The sequence below is a fragment of the Palaemon carinicauda genome, chromosome 36 (genome assembly GCF_036898095.1).
Source record: "Palaemon carinicauda isolate YSFRI2023 chromosome 36, ASM3689809v2, whole genome shotgun sequence".
Classification (NCBI taxonomy): domain Eukaryota; kingdom Metazoa; phylum Arthropoda; class Malacostraca; order Decapoda; family Palaemonidae; genus Palaemon; species Palaemon carinicauda.
Window position 1 is genome coordinate 55,971,853 of NC_090760.1, and position 6,937 is coordinate 55,978,789.

Consider the following 6,937-nt stretch of genomic DNA (forward strand, 5'->3'; position numbering starts at 1 on the left):
ACTTTTACACGCAGATGCACAAATAGACATAACCACATTTGAGAACTATTACCATGCTATTGGGGAGATTTTTTTATCATAAATATAGTTTCTACTTTCCTTTTTCCATTGTTAATTACCATCTAAACAGGAATCACACAATTCACTATATCTTCTTTAATAATCCCAAAATTTCCATGCCCTATAATTTACAAATAATTAATAATTTATTCGTTCGTTTAGCTGCAGGGAACATTGTTCGGCAAAACATTCTCTGCTCACAATAACTTTCTACCTTTTCCAAGAGGCCACTTCTTAAACGGTGCAACTTTTGTTGGATGTGTGGGGGTTGTCCTATTTTCAGAATATGCTTTTGATAGGACAAATGAATAAAATACTTTTATTTCCATTATTCAGGTGAAATAAACATATTTTTCACAGATTTCCAGCTTCCTTCTTTTCTTTCTTTTTTTTTTTTTTTTTTTTTTTTGTAAAAAAAGCTATTTATGGAACTCCATTGTTAATTCCCCGAAAAGAAACTACTTAAAACTTTTATACAAAATCCTACTGGGCTATAATTATGGATCGTAGCTGTAATACTGATGAAAATTATTCTTGCTTTGACAATTCATCACAAAGTTATGTGTATATTATTTTTGTTTCTTTATTTAACACTGACAATATTTAAAAAAATACTTCAATTGATTACAATACTTATTGCATCCTAACCATGATTATTGATATAGGTATGTGAAGGATAAAAGAATGATCAATCCCTTAAACCTCTGAGCAGAATTTTTGCCTGCCTATTAGTACCAACCTTTTGAGAGAATCGTACTAGCCATCTTTTAAATTTTGTTGTACAAAAAAAAAAGTAAAACTAATGGCCCATAAGAAATGTTTGAACAAATATTGTCTCAAACACATTTTTATTGAAACCTAATAAAAAATCAACATATATTGATGTCCAGGCTTTATGTTATTATAAATAGAAGAACGTTTAGTTACAAATTTCTTACAGAAAATAAGGACTTATATTCTTTACCCTTTAGAAAATAGCAGTTGACTAATTTTTATCTTGATTAAATTTGTATTCCAAGTTACATTTATAATCTGATACGATGAGGGTAATTGAAAGAACTTAAGAATGCTATTAAAACTCTTTACCTTTATCTTTCTTAAGATTATCTATGAATGTCGTTCACTTTAGCAGTGAGCTATTGGTATCACCATCATTTAACATTAACGAAAGAGGACTTCATTAGGTAACTATGGTTTAAAACTGCTACTTACACCTCTCTACTATGCATTTCAGGGCCGTGTCCTATTGATTTTCGTTGATAAAATCCTACTAAAACATCGGATATGGGTTACATTTTGGAAATAGGTATTTGAAGTCACAGCCTAATTGTCAAAAATATGCAGTAATGTCTATTGTGAATAATAAAGACACTTACCAGAGTAAATATAAGAAATTGAAAGGGTAACTTAGCTAGATTTAGACGCACCCAGAGAGAGGCTAGTTGTGACCTGAACTCTGACATCAGATGTAATACCCAGTAAACTTTCCTTTCACAATAGTAAACACGCCAATAACAGGAGGAGGACAGCAGAGCATTCATGCCTCAAAGCCAATCTGTTGTACGTGACTGCTGTCTGGTGCTTCACTTTATCCGCATGGCTGCAAGACTGCTTTCGTGCTCCGTGTTTTTGCAATATGCAATAAAGAAAATAATCGCATGCGTCATATGATTAATATTAACAGATATGTGGATAACAGATCATGCACAAACACCAAATGATTCAGACAGGAGGCCTAAATTAACTTTTATAGGGGTCATACTTGAATGACGGGTTTAGGAAATAAAATGAGATATGAAAATATATTGTTTATATTAATGTATTTCTAAATTTTCACAATAAGAATAAATGATGACAGATTTTTTCTTGACCGCAAAGTTTCTCACTGACTAGCTTTATCAACCGTATTTAACAATTTACCTATTCTACTGATCTCATATATATATATATATATATATATATATATATATATATATATATATATATATATATATATATATATATATATATATAGATATATATATATATATATATATATATATATATATATATATATATATATATATATCTATATATATATAGATATATATATATATATATATATATATATATATATATATATATATATATATATCTATATATATATATATATATATATATATATATATATATATATATATATATATATATATATATATATCTATATATATATAGATATATATATATATATATATATATATATATATATATATATATATATATATATATAAAGAAAGAGAGAGAGAGAGAGAGAGAGAGAGAGAGAGAGAGAGAGAGAGAGAGAGAGAGAGAGAGAGAGAGAGAGAGAGAGAGAGAGAGAGAGAGAAGTTTATAGGGTAGCTGTTTGTGTGTCTTCATTCGTAAAGTGGCTGAATGACTGGAGTGTCCTGTGACTACGTCATACTACAATAGAGTATCAATGAGTGAGAGGGCCTTCAGTAATGTCGTCTACATAGTCTCTCCCTGAGTGCGTCTCAATTTAGCTAAGTTACCCTTTCAATTTCTTAAATTTACTCTGGTAAGGGCCTTTATTATTCACATTAGACATTATTGCATATTTTTGCCAATTAAGCTGTGGTTCAAATACCTATTTCCAACATATGACCCATATCCCATGTTTTGGTACGATTTTATCAGCGAAAATCAATTGGACACGGCCAAGAAATGCATAGTACTGTCTGACAATAATTCATTTTCTTTCTACATAACATTGCGTAAAAACATGGGATTATCTTTAAACATTTTTGTCACTATTAGTAACATAGGTAATTAGCATTCATATGAAGAGGATTTTAGCCATAACGTTAACAGAAAATATACAGCCTTCTAAAATATGAGGTGTCTACCTTGGTTAGTTCTCGTGGTGGATGTGTTTAACGGACTTTTTTAAGTGCAATATGCAGTTATTTATAACCTTCAATGACCTTGAATACCAGCAGTATCAAATATTCATTTTGAGAAACATAAAGGTATAAACGATTTTATTTAATGTTTTTAAGAAAAACTTTTTACATTATGATTTGTTCAACTTCTCAAATATTTAAAACAGAATTTAAAAGTTTTTATATATCATGATATCCTAAGTGTTATAGTCTTTGTACTCTACTATGATATATTAGGTCATTGTTTTTCCAATAAATGATTGTTAATCTTTAATGTGTCGAGAGATTTTCTCAAGAAGTGGGAATTCAAAAGTTGTGCTCTTACGATCAGTTTGCTTCATATTTCAATGTTATATAATTTGTTTACAGGAAAGATGTAATTACAGACACACACACATTTTATATATATATATATATATATATATATATATATATATATATATATATATATATATATATATATATATATATATATATATATATATATATATATATATATATATATATATATATATATATATACATTAATGAAAGTCAACATTGTCTCGTGCATAAATAAAAAAGTCTCTACTTCATGCTGAAATCAAACCCTAGTTTCTTTAAAGGAAAGGCAATTTCGCTACCACTCATTTCACCGGAATCACAAAAAAAAAAAAAAAAAAAAAAAATCGGAACCTGAGTGCTAACAACATTTCAGGATTTACCTGGTCAGACACAGTTTTCCATACCATCGACTTTTGCTTAACTTTCCGACCCACTAGGTAACCTTATTGACAAACATAAAAGACTTTGATATAAAAAAAAAAACCCTCGAGATACTACCGCTAGAGAGTTGTGGAGTCTTTTGATTGGTCAGGCAGTGATACATTGGATTCAACTCTATGGTTACAGTTCATTTTCCCTTTGCCTACACAGATACAGAATAGTCTGGCCTATTCTTTACAGCTTCTCCTCTGTCCTCATACACCTGACAACACTGAGATTACCAAACAATTCTTCTTCACCCAAGGGCTACTTTCCTCTTGGTAAGGGTAGAAGAGACTCTTTAGCTATGGTAAGCAACTCTTTTAGAAGGACACTCCAAAAATCAAACCATTGTTCTCTAGTCTCGGGTTAGATTTCTCTTGCTTGAGGGTACACTTGGGCACACTGTTCTATCTAATTTCTCTTCCTCTAGTTTTTTTTAAAGTTTTCATTGTTTATTTAGAAAATATCTCTTTCAATTTTGTTACTGTTATTGTTAAAATATTTTATTTTTCCTTGTTTCCTTTCCTCACTGAACTATTTTCCCTGTTGAGACCTCTGGACTTATAGCATCCTGCATTTCAAGCGAAGGCTATAGCTTAGCAAGTAAATAATAATAATAATAATAATAATAATAATAATAATAATAATAATAATAATAATGATAATAATTACGCTTATGATTCGAATTCATATCCGGCATAAGTAGCTAATACTGAAGCGATTATGATCAATTTATGATTTATGTTAATGGGAGAGATATATAATGATTATATAAAGTCAGTGTTTGTTTCTTAGCTCTTATTTCCAATTATTCTTGAATTGCTAAAATCAAATACTTAAAATAATCGAAAGATCTACAAAAATTAAGTTTCCCACTGGGGAGATTGGCGGTTTACCTGGCAGGGCCTCTATTCTCCACGAAGCTCCTGATTGGTCTACCATCTTCGTGCAAAAAAGAACTGAGATTTTTTAATATTGGCAACACCTCAGACATCAATCTATTCTTATATACTACCACAAAGTATATAAGGATACGATCTTAGTTATTTGTTGTTTGCGGTCGATATCTTAGGCTTTGTTTCAAGATACGAGTATGAGAAATACACATATAGAATTATTAATATGTAAAATATGAATAATATATATGATTTTAAGTCAGCCTGTAGCAACATGGTGTTAAATTCTGTGCTGTAACCTTCGTGAGAATATGAAAAATATAACTTGGGAAGTTATTTATCCATTCCTAATAATTCTGTTGGATATGCCAGCATAACAGTTTTAGGGAAACCTTGAGCCTTCCTGGAGGCAAAAGCTTTAAATGACTTTGATGAAGACATGAAATTAGGCAGTGATGTTAATATCACTGACGTATCTCAGGGGTCCTATTTGGAAGTCATTAACGATCATTCGACAAGATTCCAGTCATTTCCCTCATCTGAGTTGGCTTGTAATTGGAATGAATTATCTCTTCAGAAATCGTTTAGTGAAAGAGAATGGTTTCAGGATACTGATACTTAAAAAATGTAAGGACATTAAGACAATAGAAGAAAAAAACTTTCTGTATTTTTCATGTATTTATTAGACATGCATTTTCTCGTTTGTATATCTGTTTCTTATTTTTGGAATTGAAAAAACAAATCAGATAAGGTTAATGACAAAATTAAAAGGAATTATTTTGGACATGTATTAGAATATATATATATATATATATAGTATATATAGTATATATATATATATATATATATATAATATATATATATATATATATATATATATATACTATCTATATATATATATATATATATAATTATATATATATATATATATATATAGATATATATATACTAGTATATATATACATATATATATATATACATATATATATATATATATATATATATATATATATATATATATATATTATATATATATATATATATATAATATATATATATATATATATATTCTGTATATATATATATATATATATATATATATATAAATATATATATATATATATATATATATATATATATATAATATATGTGTGTGTGTGGTATATATATATATATATATATATATATATATTTATATATATATATATATATATATATATATATATATATATATATATATATATTATATATATATATATATATATATATTTATATATATAAATTATTGTAATTATGTTTCATATAATTATTGATAGATGCATACTACTACAAACATAATATGTAAGTGTAATCATTTTGTTTTCGACCTCGGAAAACTCGAGCGTGCGATACCATTTACAACTTGTTTTATTCTTCAGCTAAAAGCTGATCCTACATTTGTTATCTTAGATAGGATTGGAGCACCATGGCCTCAGGCAATGTCATTAATTAGGTGTTAGGAGTCAGTAATGAAGAATTAATTATGTCACAACACTTCCGGAGGGATTCACGATCTCCAATATCTTAGCAGAGTTCCAGTATTTCTATCAATGGATATCAGTCCTCGACAAAACGATGTCATGAAAATATGAAGACGGAGACTAGCAAGATATGAGAATATAATAGGATTCTGTGTGAAATTTCTTATCAATTATCTATTTTTATATATATTTGACTTCCAGGTACTGGTTCAAATGTGTCCTATTTTTCATGTTTTATCACTAGTGACTACCATCCACCAGTAATGGACATATATTTCACTTGACTTTAAGGGTTGTTTTTTCTGGCGCTATCACACAGGATATCCCTTTGTCCTACAAGACCTAGAAGATCAGTGTATTATATACATAGTATTAAGCGTATCACACAGCATATTATGTGTTATTGTTAAATACACATTATCAAAGCCCTTAAGAACAAGAAAGTCTTCCTCTTCTTCTGGAAAGCCTTATTATATTCAGTCTTTTGGATGTACAGTGGGAACTTGTATAGTTTTGGAGCCGCACATTTGAAAACTATAGAACCTAACGTGGACATACTTATTGCCTCCAATAATTCAAAACCTTCTATAACTATTCTATGTACACGATTCGTTGACTGCATGTGTAGCAATTCTCTTATATATTTTGGACAATCGGTTCTGATAACACTCTTACTCTTCCGTTTGTAATTTCTTAAGTTACACATTGGGTAGACGAAGTTGCATTAATCAGTCCTAGTAATAACACACTTTATAACAAGTTTCTTTACAGAATATTCATCCAGGTATTTCTT